This window comes from Mesocricetus auratus, unplaced genomic scaffold (genome assembly GCF_017639785.1).
Source record: "Mesocricetus auratus isolate SY011 unplaced genomic scaffold, BCM_Maur_2.0 Super-Scaffold_6730, whole genome shotgun sequence".
NCBI lineage: Eukaryota > Metazoa > Chordata > Mammalia > Rodentia > Cricetidae > Mesocricetus > Mesocricetus auratus.
Genome location: NW_024429184.1, coordinates 72,719,399 through 72,734,231, shown reverse-complemented (window position 1 = coordinate 72,734,231; position 14,833 = coordinate 72,719,399). Strand labels below are relative to the sequence as shown.

General features: G+C 40.8%; 1 protein-coding gene across 1 annotated transcript in view; it reads left to right on the top strand.

Annotated features, from left to right (window-relative positions):
- The window catches only part of Xkr4 (XK related 4), a 375,247-nt gene that overhangs the window by 226,109 nt on the left and 134,305 nt on the right, over positions 1–14,833 (top strand). The window lies entirely within an intron of this gene.

Below are 14,833 nucleotides of genomic sequence, written 5' to 3'. Positions count from 1 at the left end.
AGCAATTTGCTTTCTGAATTGAGGGAGAGACTGGCTACTTTTGTCACAATCCAAGGATGCCTGGAGTCCTTCATTGACACAGGACTCTTGTATGTCTGCTGTTTTGCACATGATTTGTGAATTATGCATGATATTTCCTCCACCATTGCCTGTCATGGTTAACTAATAGAAAGACTATCCCCTTTGTCCTTCAGCTGTCTTTTTAGCAAAAAATATGATTTATGTTTTTGTGCTTGTTCCCTATAGGCAGAGTCAAACCCTTGTTTTCATAGTAGAATACTTTGCAAAAGTTACAAAGACAACAATAACTATTTTTTCTCTCTAATACATATATGGATAATCTATACCATTGTCTTTGACATTAGGAAATAGAAAAGGAAAGATGAAAAAGAAACGTTACCTTGATGATTCTTTTTAAAAATCATATGGAAAATGTTCCAAATATTTAACAATATATTGTTTTGCACTATAGGCTTTATGGCAAGTAGACAATTATCTGGTTAATATTTTGTTTTGTCATATCATCAGCAAGACTGTTGCATTCATAATAAGCTGTCCTGATATTTCTTTGGGGATTGATGCTCAGATCCATCCTAGAATAAGGCACGAAGAAGGGTGGGTTTACTATAGATATAAGTGAATAAATTGGTCTAAATATGGTAGGTAAAGGACACTTCTGATTAACATGTTTCCTGGTGTGTTTCTCAATCTTGTAAGCAAGCTGATAATGTCTGTGAACAGCACAGCGCAGCGTGCAAGCTGTTTCCTCCTCAGCAGAGCTGTCTGAGTCACACACATCATTGCCCTGCTCTGTCATGCTCTAGCTAGAGACTTGATCTGAATGATGTTGGAATTTACAGTGCCTTTCTAGCTTTTAGAGAAAGAGCACATTAAATTTTTCAGGGTGTTTTCAATTAGAGATAGATGCCAGGATGGATATAACAGAAAAGAAATACAGAAGGTGCTGTGGAGATGAAACTACCAACTGTATCTTATCTGTCTGTTCTGAACCAAATGTGAGTAGTTATAACTTGGGGACAGAAACTTGGTTATGAATGGCATATTACACCATGGGGAAGTTCACTATTTTATTGTTATTTATTTGTAATTTTTAATCAACTTTTATTATTAGTTAATTTTATTTATTTTAATCCTGAGCGCAGTTTCTTCTCCCTCCTCTCCTCCCAGCCCCTACCACTACCTCCATTCTGTTCCCCCCATCCACTCATTCTCTGTTTCTGTTCAGAAAGGAATAGGTCTCCCATGGATGACAACAAAACATGGCATATCAAGCTGTGGTAGGACTCAATACCCCATTGTATTGAGGCTAGGCGAGAGGAACCAGTATGAGGAGTAAGTTCCCAAAACCCAACCAAAGCACTATGGTCAGCTCCGGCTCCCATTGTTAGAAGTCCCAAGCTACACAACTGCCATGTATGTAGAGGGCCTAACTCAGTCTCATGCAGGCTCCCTGATTGTCAGTTTAGTCTCTATGGGCAGCTATGAACCCAGGTTAGTTAATTCTGTGGGTTTTCTTGTGATATACTTGACCCCTCAGGCTTTTAATGGATATTTTAAAGACAGAAACAAATGTAGCACAGACTGCCCTCAAATTTGCTGTGTAGCAGAGGCTTTGACTTGAGTTCTTTAACTTCCTGCCTTCCTAGCCCAAGTGGGCAATTACAGATATCTGACATCTGCCCACCTTCATAGAAAGTTTTATATTCAGAGAAAAGAAAATACATGATCTAGTGTATTTATAAAACCCACACTAGGGTCACTGGACTAGTGAGCTATAGACAGGCAGGGGGTTTGAGTTGTGTCCCTGTCATATTCTCAGCTGCCAGGTTGGTAGAAGATCAGTGTGGTGAGCTTAGGAAACATTCTGAAAGGTAAGAGGTGCCATGCCTGCTGCAGCAGCAGGTAACAAGACACCAAGAACAGCCCAAAAATAATTTACCCTTTTCTACAGTCACAATGTTTCCCTCGGTCAAGTTGAGCTCTTTGTAGATCTGTAAAAAATATGGCTGCTTCAGAGAAGTTCATTGAGCTCCCAGAGTCATAATAGCAAATGTTCCATGTGATGCCACACTATGTATGGAGCATTATATTCAGAAGCTTCAAAAAAAAAAGCACACAAAAACATGGATTCCATTTTCTGCTGGCCAGCTGCTCTTGGGCTGGGGTTCCTACACCAGTATTACTTCACCAGAGAAGATTGGCTTTCCCTTCTCAGCAGGTATCAATTGAAACTAGCTTCTTGGTAAGGAGTGGGACTTTGTATCCACTTTTTCTTCTCCATGGATGGAATTTTGCTGGTCTAAATGTGTATAGGTCTTGTTTGTGCTAGAGGGTGTTTGTTTGTTTGATTTGTATTCTTCTTGTTAATTTTTTTGAGAGAGAGAGAGAGCATGAACTTAGGTTGGTAGGAGAGTAATGTGGATCTGGGTGAAGTGAGGGAGGGGAAGGAATATGATAAAAATATAGTGTATGAAAATAATTTTAATTAAGTAAAAGAAAGGAACAAACGTTCATGAGGTGTGGTTCTCAAGTGCTAGAAAACAAGTTGTAAGAAAGAGAAACTGGGCATTCACACAGAAACAGCAGAGAAAAGCACCACGGAGAAAGGGAGACTATATAAACTGTGAGTGGCTGCTCAGTGGAACCTGATGGGTGTAGACAGTGAGCTGGCATTCAGCTCTCTCCACAGTAAGACACTACACAGGGTATCTGGTGTCTTAGACAACCTTGAGCTGGGTGTTGTTACTTAATCCCAGTACTTTGGGGATAAAGGCAGGGGATTAGGAATTCAAGGCCAGCTTCAAAGTGAGTTTGAGCCACACTAGGCTGCATGAATCCTCATCTCTATAAAACATAAGACAAACATAAACAAACATACCTAGACAATCTCCAACTATCTGGCAGTTCTGGCATCTCTTCTAGTGAGTGAATGCCTAGTGGGTAGCTAATGTCAGGTAAATGCTCAGTGTTCTGTGAATAAAAAAGCTAAAACTAAAATACCCTCCAAAAACACAGGGTGCACCTTCAGAACAACTTAGTAACTCTGGTATAGCTAAACAGTTTTCTTGTTGCTGCCTCCTAAGTGCTGAGATTCAAATGTGAACAAAACAATAATTAGCAACACTAGGATGAGGGTCAAAGATTAAAGGGTTACCTATTGTGGCCCCAACAAGGAGGAAAGGCCAAGTTCTCAGTTAGAGAACTTTATACACAATCACGCACACCCATATGCACACACATACACACATGCACACACACATGCATGCACACACATACACACACATACAAGCACACACAGACACATACATACCACACATGCACACACACCACACACACATACACACACATGTATGCACACACACATGCACACATACACCACACATGCACTTACACACACACACAAACACACACTCTGACACACATACTCACACACACCACAAACATGAAGGCAATCCTTCATGTAAGTGATTGCTTTGGTTTTTGGTGTTCTTGAGGCAGGGTCTCATTCTATAGCCCCAAAGGAACCCTTTATTCTCCAAAGTATTCAAGTTACAAGTTTATACTACCATGCCTGGTCCAGTACTCAGTCTTCTCAGATTATTTGTCCTAAATAAGGTCACCAGAGTTTGAGTCTCTTTGAAATGAGTTTCTTCATTGACACAGTTTCTTTTTCCTTTATCTACTAAGCCTTCGTTTCTGCCAGCCATACTCTGGGCTTATGTATTGGACCTCAGTGTTGGCCAAAGAAAGCTTACTATCAAGTTTCAGAGAAGCAGGGACTGTGTCATTCCCTAAGTGATCAATGGGCACAGTGACCATAACCACCAGTAGAGTCAGGGAAGCCCCTGAATATAGATGGTGACTAAGCCCATAAGGTTGATTTTATCATTGCCGATTTTTAACAATGAAGGGACTAGGATATTGTTACAAGACAATAGAATGAAAACACACCAAGCAAGAGGGTCTTCCACAAACCCTCCACAGCTGAATACCAATGAGTCTGCTCACTGACTCCCTGCTGTGAAAGGACATCTATTAGAGGAGATACTTCTACAGGATGACCTCTTACAATGAACCACCTGATGAATGAAATTGATATACACTATAAGAACTGAGCCTTCTCCTTCTGGAGAAAAAAAAGCAAATTCAATAAAAGAGCTTAGTTTGACATGCATTTCATGCATCTGTAGTGATGAAATTCATGGGATTTGAATGGAAAAGCACAGTCCTCCAAACATATACCAACAGACAGGAAACCTGTGAGGTATTTCCAAAGAGCTTTCAATTAAAATCTCAAATCATACTTGCTTAGCAGCCTGAGTATCATCCCAAGTCTGGGAGCCATTTCACGTGACTATGACTAAAACTACTGTTACACCATAAAAGGAAAATTGCTTTTCTTCCCCAATTATAGCCACCCCTCCTCTGATGGACACTCTTGGAAACAAAAAGAAAATCAAACAAAAAATATGACATTTTAAAAACAGAGGTTAAAAATTGAGTTCTCCTTGTAAAAAGTGGGTTATGCCTAAACTCTGTTAACTGTGAAAATCCTTTTTCTCTCCTCATTTATTGAGTTATTAAGTCAGTGCTGCCTCATTGTACTGGAGGCTGACAGGCTTAGGGGAGAGCTGGCAAATAGAATCATCCTTCAGTTCCTCCTGGTCTTGGAAGACAGCCTGAGTACGGATCTGAGAACATGAATCAGGACAGAGATAATTCTCAAGCCTGAGAAACCAATGGTTTTCGTCCATTTATTCAATTGAGTTCTGTAACATGAGCTAGCCAGCTGCTCCTCTCTAGAGAATGAGCACTCCTGGGTCCAGTCCTACTGTGTGTAAGGAGCACTTAAGGAGTCTCTGCTTTGAAATACAAGGCTATCACGATGTGTAATGTGTAGTCTTCCCGCCTGCCTCCTGAGTCCTGAGCTGTCTCAGCCCCCAAATAACACACGAAACACTATATTAATTGTAAAACTGTTGGCCATTTGCTATGATTTATCAGCTAGCTCTGACTTAATTATTAACCCATAACTGCTAATCTAAGTATTTCCACATGGTCTTCTCTTACTGGAGAAAGGGTCCGGACCTCTTACCTCTCCTGCATCCTACATCATAACTGACTGTGTCTCTGTTTCTCAAAATCCCCCTCAACTCCTAGTCTCACCTATCTTGCTTCCCTATTGGTCAATAGTGCTTTATTTAATCAACCAGTAAGACAACATATACACAGAAGGACTTCTCCCACCAACAGCACTCCCTATATCTGTGTCATATACCAGGAGGAGAGAGAGAGAAGAAGGCTGGCAGGAAGAGTATAGGGACTGACAAACAGAGGCAGCCTGTGTGCTCTCACTTCCCTTGGCAAACAAGCTCCACCCTGACACATGCCCTTATGACCAAGTCTACCACTTGGGATCCACCCTTCTCCTTTTCTGCTAGCCTCTTTGTGTTTATTGCAAAGATCTTTAGAGCTGGTTGGACCTACAAATATTCTCAGCCCTTCTGTTGGCACTCACTGAAACTTCAATGCCTGAGCAAGTTTCGAGGTCATTGTGTCACTTGATCATCTCCATTAGTTGTCACATTCTTGTCCTCTGTGTGTTGAGGATGTCTGAATGTTCTTCCCCACTTAAAGCCTCTGCACAGGTGTTAGCCTTGTCTCAGATGTTAATTAACTTCCCCTATGCCTTAGCCTGGCACATCCATGCCTCTACTCTAGAATGCAGTGCACCCTCCTCAGCTAGGCCTGCCTGCTGCCTAGTCTAGTTTTTGTGGCCTAGTTAGTATTTCCTTATAGTATCCTGAACTTCAGCCAAGATCCGTGGGCAGCTAGGCATCATGGCTAAGCTTCTATTAGCCTGTGTGTACTGGAGGATGAAAGTGGTGCCTAATTCACTAGACTGTGGAAATTAAGTGAGATAATGAATGCAGTGTGCTTGGCAAAGACCATTGGCATCACTTCCAAGGCTGGAATGTGCATACCACCTATCTACTTGAGACTTTTGCTAAAATAAAAGTTCTGAATGAGTGAGTCTTGGGTAGGGGTCTGATGTTTTAAAACAAGGAAACAGCACGTGAAAGTAGAAAAAAACAGTTCAAAATTTAGTTGCAAATTAATGGGTCTGTATTGAAAAGGCAGTACAAGAAATTTCCTAAAGAAAGAATGACCAGGCCTTTTGACAAGTATGAAAGAAAACCAAAGTCCCAGGCAGGGATATGCCTGAACCTCACTAAAAGGAAGCCTGGTGACAATAAAAACAGCAGGTCTCCAGGACAGTCAGTTACATTCATTTTGAGATGTCAAAAGACAAGGAATTAGAAAGTCCTAAGGATACAAGGAAGATTAGAACTTTGAACAAATGACCAAGAACTTAGGAGTTTTGTTTTCATTGTAATAGTGGAAGCACAAGTCAAAGGTCAGGCTTATGCTGTCATGACATATCAAGGAAACAGTGAAGTGGCAGGCTGAGTAGAGGGTCTCTGAAGTCCCTTCTGACTTTGTGGTGGTGACCTTCTGATTGTATTGAACACACATGTGCGTGGGTTCACATCTGGAAATTCAATTAACCAAAAAAGTCTTGGGCCTTAAGTAGATCTGGTCAGAGCTTGCCTATTTTCTCCTTGTCTTTGTGTTCCAAACATAATGATTTACAGAGCATCTACATTGTATGAGGTATCATAAGCAATACAGAGATGATGATTTGAGGTACATAAAAGGATATGTGTAGATGATGTGGATATACTACTCTGTTATTTTAGATGAAAACCCAGAGATTTGGCATATGTAGGAAGTACTAGAGTTTAGTTTGTTTAAAGACATCTCTCAGAAGTGACTCATGCCAGACTGTTGTCCACAGACTTTGTTCAGCAGAATCCCTGTGTCCAAAGATGTACTCTGTACAGCAGCCCTAGGATTGCTGTGTAGGACCACAGTGAACTATGTAATGTTTGTACTAGCTATTCCCATGCCACAGTCAACCACAAGTACAGTACAGTACTAGGCTCTGAAAGCCAGGTACACACCTAGTTAGTTACATTGAAGCCTTATTCAAAAACAATGTTCCTCATAGGAACCATGTATGTTAAGAAAGAAAGAAAAGAAGGAAGGAAGGATGAAAGGAAAGGAAGGAAGGAAGGAAGGAAGGAAAGAAGGAAGGAATGGAAGAAGGAAGATTGAGCCAGTGCCAATCTACCAACCTAGATCTTCTCATGTTTCCAAATGGCTTTAATTCTTCATTTTGAATTGCCCACTTTGCCTGTAATGGTTAGAAAGATGACATTCTCTATCTTTCAAGTATAATCAGTTGTGGTAAGCCAATTGAGTTACTGACTTCTGTGTTTTGAATATAAAATGTCTCCCAAAGGAGCATAGTGCTGTTGGAAGACAGCAGAATATCCAAGAGGTGATTAGAAGAAGCTTAGGCATGAAGGGGTCTTTGAAAGGGGTATTGAGCTCTGGTACTTCCTCTGACTCTGTCCCCAGATGCTATGACATGAACATCATCTTCCACTACATGTTCCAGCCACTAGCATTTCCTCACCAACCACCCAAACCACCTTGATCAATCAACCATGGACCAAAACTTCCAAGATTGGAAGCCAAAAGTTACTTTACTCTTTATAAACTGATAGTCAGTTAGTTATGAAGCTGATATTGTCCTCAAGTCATGTACTCAGGAAATCTTTGTTAAACCAAAAGCAAATAATTTATAACAACTTCTGCTCACATTTGCTCATAATCCAAATGTCCTTGTGTGCCTTTGTGACAAGAGAAGTGGGTAGGGTGTACCTCAATCAGTAGAGCACTTGCCTAGCATGAAGAAGCCATGGATTTCATCCCTGACTTTCTTGGTAGGTGGAGGCAGGAGAATCATATGTTCAAGGTCATCCTTATAATGGCAAATTTGACACCAGCCTTGTACCATATATCAAAGTAGAGGTCCTAAGTCCTAGGAGTTCTTTTCCTGTCTTGTATCATGTGAATCTACTGGAGAACTCAGAAATTATAGGCTTTCTTAAAACATCCAGAAAATGGTTCCATCAGTAACTAAGACTTCTCTGCATCATGAAAACCACCTTGTTTGTCATGGTCTAGCAATGAGCTTCAGGATCTAAATCACAGGCTTTTGATCTACAATATAGTAAAATGGATAGAGACCTTACTATGGCCCCTCAGAGAAGAAGCTCTGTCCTTTGTCATTCCTTTTGCCTCGTGCACTTGTCACTGTCTTCTGAACCTGCCAGTTCCACATCTGTATTTCTGTACAAGAAGCAAAGGACAGGACAGAGTGCCAATCTGGGAGTGGACTGTCATCCAAGTCCCTTTAGTTCTATCTGCTTTGCAGTTTCTATTTTAGTTAGTTCATTGGCACCTTTATTGAATGTCTATTATGTGTTTAATGATGCATGAAACTCTGCAAAATCTGCTCCAAAACTTCCTATTGTGTTAAATGTGACACTAAAAACTACATAACAAAACATATTTAGAAACACACAATATGTCTGTGTGTATTCCAGAATGCACAGTTACATTATCTGGATGTAAGCTTAGAAGGTTAGAAGGAGCCTTCAAAGTGTGTGTGTGTGTGTGTGTGTGTGTGTGTGTGTGTGTGTGTGTGTGGTGTGCAAAACTTGTTTTATTAGTATGTATTAATTATGCATAGGAACAGTTTTTGTAATGACATTTTCATCCATATATATGTGTTTTAATCAGATTATAGTCACCCCAGCACCTTCCCTCCCACTGTCATTGATCCCCTTCTTCTTCTCAACCAGTCCCTTATGCTAAGACCTCCACCCCTCTCTCCTTTCTTTCTTTTAATAACCCACTGAGTTGAGGTAGGGTTGCTTTCATGAGCATGGACAAAGGATTACTTCAGTGAGACTTAAAAATGGCTACACCACTGAAGAAACCATTAACCATTAACTGCCCACAGTTCACATCTTCGTAAACTTCTGTCTGAATTCAGGGCCCTTTGTTCATCTTAAAACAGATTTGACAGATTCCAGATTCCAACTTAAAAGGAACCATCTGATATATGTGTTTGATCAAATCTTCCTTTACTTACTGTATTCAACCCCAGGTCCATAATCTGCACATAATGGCAGTTCAGTACTGTAACTGAGGCAGTTAAGAACTCAAAGGGCATTTTTCTCCCTGCAATGTTCTACCTCATACTCCTAATACTGGAAGTGTCCAACATGTTCCCTCCAGCCCATCACCAGAGTTCTCCTTAGGCTGAGCTAAACACTCAACCAGAGTTTGGCTCCTTTGGCTCCTAGAACTATTCATTTGAATGTTCTTTGTAATTTAAACTTAAATTCTTGCTGTGTAGTTTGGTTAAAGTAGCTTAATTAGTAACACATAAACTGATTGATGAAAGACGAGTGAGAAAACAGAATTTTGACAGCCTTGGGGAGCTTGGGTGGGACCAGGGTACAGTGGAAAATTCCTGATTTTAGACGCCTGGGTGGAGGATCTGTGCTTCCTCCCATGCAGTGGATGGTGAAGGCTGTGCCTTGCCTCCCCCCCTTCCACATGCTCTGCAATGTCTCCTTTGCCCTGCACAGCACTTAGGAAGAGCAGTCTGCAGAGTGGCAGTCAGCCCCAGCCATTGCATCCCTCACTGTAGTATCTAAGATGGCTTGGTGCTGCCTTTTTCTTTTTGTGATGATGTGATAATTAGAGGACACCCCCCCGAAAGAACATGTCAGATGTTTCAAAATGAAGACATCACGTCAGGCAATCATATATACCAGTCCCCGGAGGTAGAAAGGATGAGAAGCAGCTGTGCAGAAAACAAGAGATGAGTGCCTAGAAAGACATGCCTGCTTCAGGGCTGGGGTCAAGAAGCTTCTCAGATTACAAATGAAGGGCACACACAGGCAAATTCTAGATGACCAAGGGGACAAGATCTCAACACCAGTAGGTCTACCATGAAGCAAGCCAGGGAGTGCAAGAATATAGCATATATGAAAAGAGAAAAACACAGAAAATCTGATATTGTAGATTACAATTGGTTTTATATGTAATCTTTGAATCATACAGCATTCTGGACCCAAAATGTTACAGAATTCTGTGAAGAATCACAATGTCAGCTTACACTACTATCCATAGAAAAGAAAGTGACATAAAAAAACTAAAGAAAGTAAAGATAGCCCAACTAGCTACATCTTAGTCTTAAAAAGAAAATGAAAGGTTTAAGGTCTGGTTTGAGCAGTGGGCTGCTTGTGATGACAGAGTAGGATCTGGTGACCTACCACATCTATTTATATCAAACACAAGAAAACCCTTCAGCTATTTGAACTTGCACCTGTTATATTCTCACTGCCCAAAAGTATAAACACTTTCTCAAGGAATGGGGTAACTGGTCTGGTACCCAGGGTGACAAGAGCTGAAGACTAGAGGCCAGAGCTTTGGAGGGCTTGACAACAGGGTTCCAGCTTGGGCTTGCAGCCAGAACAAAGAACTGCTTGCTACCCACCTGGCACCTTCCCACAAAGGACACATTAACAGAACCCTCCCATTCAAGGAGTCTGGAAAACATAGCCCACAGAGCCTCCATCAGCCTCATTCTGTCGGTGTGTTTGCTCCCAGCTTACAGGCTTCATAACCAAGTTCATCAATGCAATTTCAGAGATGCTTTCCTGACAAGAACTGTAGGAGGCATCAGGTAAAACCAACATCCCAGTGGATAAGCGAACACTTGGTATGTCTCTCCTTAAGAATACACCCAGAGATCTCAAGTGACCCCTCAGCATTATCCAGCAATCCTACCTTGTCTCTCCTTGAAATTCACTTTCTTGCTTCCATGATGACTAATCTCCTGGTTTCTGTGACCTCAAACTTCTAATGGCCAACTTTCATTACTCTAAACAAGTGAACTCACTCCTTACTCTGGTGGCACAGAATAAAGAATACAATACAAGCTACTTATTTTCCATCATTACGTCTACCTCCCTCCTCTTCTTCTGAGTGGACCAAGACTATGTGCTGTGACTCTAGGTCTATACCTCCTTTTCTCATCTGTTCATATCTTATCCAATAAGTCTCTCTCTTCTTCTTCTTCCTTCCCTCCCTCTTTCCTTTCTTTTATTGTCCATTTAAAAATAGACTGTATCATTTTCATCAATATATAACTATACAGACTAATAATTTTCATCTTTATTAAAGAGAAAAGTGGACCCATATTACTTGTCATCATGTTTCTTTCCTGCTCTTGGCAGAAAAGCTCCTTAATGCTCTGTCTCGTCTTTTAGATCCTCTTCCTCACTTCTCACCCTCTTTCTGTATTGCCTAATAATTGTGAGCATTATAACACATAAGCAATAGATATATAATGCACATATACACAGTCTAGCACAGTATACAGCAGGATATGCAACTGTAAGCAACTACTACCAACATGGAAAGAATGTGACTAATGCCACAGAAGCTCTGCTTTCACCTTGCATGATGTCCTGGTCTTTTTTTTTTTTTTTTTTTTTTTGGTTTTACGAGATAGAGTTTCTCTGTATTGTTTTGGAGGCTGTCGGTCCAGCCCAGCCTCGAACTCACAGAGATCCGCTTGCCTCTGCCTCCCGAGTGCTGGTATTAAAGGCATGCGCCACCACCGCCCAGCGTCCTGGTCCTTTTTATAAGCGGGACCATTATTCTGAGAAAGTATTTTCAACTTTTTTTTTCAAGACAGGGTTTCTCTGTATTGTTTTGGAGGCTGTCCTGGAACTCACTCTGTAGACCAGGCAGGCCTCAAACTCACAGAGATCTGCCTGCCTCTGCCTCCCGAGTGCTGGGATTAAAGGCATATGCCCCCCAACACACGACTTATTTTCAACTTTTTATAAAGGTGTGTGTGTGTGTGTGTGTGTCTGCAGGCATGTATACATAGTATGTGATAGGAATTTACTCATTTTTACTACCCTGTAATGATTAGCCTCAATTTAGTTATCCATCCAATGGTTGTTGAAGTGTTTCTTAACATCAGAGGTATTATGGTGATTCTTATTAGGGATGTTTTATGACTTTATGCATTTATTTGCATATTTCTGTTGGGTTAATACTTTTAAGAGCGAATTGCTGAGTCATCAGGTATGCACTGAACATTAGGAGAGAAAGCCAAATCATTTTCCACAGGGAGGCTGACAATTTATATTCCCAGCAGCAATAGGAGCCTATGTATGAGATTATTTCAAATCATCTATGAAGTTTGATGTTGTGAGTTTAGTTTTCTTAATGAACAGTATCTCAATCTTCTTTTAATTTACTTTAAAAGGTTCTTTTTTTCTTCACTAACCCCTTAATCTATTCCTTTAGAAAACTGCCTGTTCTACATTCAAAATACTATCCAGATGTGACTCCCCCTCACTATCCCATCAAGAACATTGTAGTCCTAAACAAAGCCCAGCTGTGCTCTACAGTGGGCCCAATTTGTACTCACTCCGTATGCCACACAGAAGCTGGGTATTCATGTCTCCTTTCCCCCTTCTTTAAACTCCTTGATGACTCCTACAACCAACTAGAAATAGGATGAGTATGTGGCAAAATGCTCTGGTCTGAACGCTGTGTTGCTCCATTCTTCCTGCAGTCACCCATGTCCAGCAGCACTAGCCATGCCCCATTCCTTAGACAGGCCATGTCTGCTACCTCAGTGGAGGCTTTGTGTGAACTGGTCCTTTCCCTGCTCTTCCCCCATAACTTCACATGGCCTCCTTTCTTCATTCAGTACAGAGCTCAGCAGTCACTTTGAAAGAACATAGCTTCTTCTGTCATTGACAGATGCTGCAATACTTTCTCCAAAGGTATTTGGAATTTACTCTCATGTTTGTGTGTTATTAATACTCTATCATATTCTCACCCACTTCTAAGGACAAGCTTCATGGAAATAGGGACTATAGAGAAGAGGGCAAACACCATGGGCACTCAAAATGTATTGGCTTGGAGAATCCTGGTATATGTTTACCTAGCCATTTTCTTCCTTCCTTTCTTTCTTTCTTTCTTTCTTTCTTTCTTTCTTTCTTTCTTTAATACTAGAAAGTAGAAACCAATTGCCTCTCCATTCAAATAAGTGAAGTGTCAGAAAAGGTTGACAGAGCGACAGAAGTTTTCCAGAGAAGAGCAGACTTCCAGATGGGTTGCAAATAATACCTAATACATTTTTATGAAGAAGCAACAGGAAAAAGGCATGCTCTGTATGTAAGAATTGGCAGAGTGAAGAGAACTAGAGGGAGAGGCCATGGGTTTGTTACATGTCTGTGTCTTTGGGTGGCATAGCTTCCTCTGAGTAACATAATCAAGGAAGTTTATTGCACAAAATTGGGTTGATTGCTAACACTTGACATATTTGTCTAACAGCAGTGCTGTCCACTAGCAGCTGTTTCCTGCCCTGTTTCATATTTATTTATATAGTGCTTCTAGCATCCAAACCCTGAGCCCTGCACTTGCTAGGCTCATCCTCTGTCCCTGAGGTGCATCCCTAGCTCCATGTATCGTGTGAACCCGTAGTTTTGCATCGCCCAATGAATGCAGATACGTTTAGAGATATCAGAAAATAAATCAACAAAACAGAAAACTACCAGTCTGCTCAATCAATACATACATGGATTTCAATTTCAAAGACTCACCAGCAATCACTTTGCAAGGAGAGTCTTACAAAGCTTATGTTGTCTGGGGGCCATTTCTGTTCACCCAGCTTAAGTGTATTGGCAGAATAAAGGATAGGTAATGATATTATTGATCTCTTTATTACCGTCCATAGTGTCTGAGTCATGGTACCACACCAAGTTATACTTAGCAGACCACAGACTGCATCTGCTTATCACTAATTCAAGTGCTTCAAATCAACTGTGTGCTTTATCAGCCCCCAACACAGCTGTGAATAGCTCTGAATTTGAGTCATTTTCAGCATAATATGAAATAAGAGCTCTGACTATTTTTAGGTTCTCTTAATTATCTCCAATAATCAAGCACAAATCTTGGTAGGTTTCCACTCAATATTCCTCCTCTCCCTTTTCTCTCCTTGCTTCTAATAAGTGAGCAAATTCGTGTGTCCAGGTGCAGGGTGACAGACAAAACTGTGATGAAGGTACATGTGCTGTGGTGACTGAGAAAGATGCTGGGAAGAAGTGTCTACCCTGTTGTCTCAACCTTGTTGAGATGAATAGGAGACATGCAGAAGCCATGGGCTAGCCATGAGTGATGTGCAAGCCCTCCTGACTCTACTTTCCCAGGACTGACTTCTCTGGTGAAGGCTAACCTCCCCAAAATTGCAACAGTGTTTCAGCACTTTGCACCCTCAAGGAATCATAATCCCACTTTTGAGTTCCATTTATCTGCCCTTTAACCAGTGCTCAAACTTAGAGCTGATGTTTGTTTCAGATGAACACCCATGTGCTATGCTTACATCCTTTAAACTCTAAAAATAGCCACTGTAAATAGCAATCAAACTGTTTGATGAGTGAAGACACAAAGGGAGACAGGTGAGGGCAACCTAATAAGAAATTCAAGTGTTTTTCTTTATTGTCTAATCCAGTGGCTTCAAAAAAATGAAACTTCAGACAGTTGTACAGTTGTGATTTTTTTAACCTAACTCTGATTGGGCGGGTTCGTGAGGGAAGCTCCCACAAAATCCTAGTTGCTTCATGATAAAATGCAAACTCCTGAATTTTCTGTTTATTCAATAGACTGAAGTTAGATTGCATTCTTTAACATTAAGTTTATACTTTCTACTGACTCAGCTGAAAAAAAGAGCACTGCTCATGATATAATAATAAGGATATTTCCTATGATTGGCATAAGAAAAATTTTAAGACAA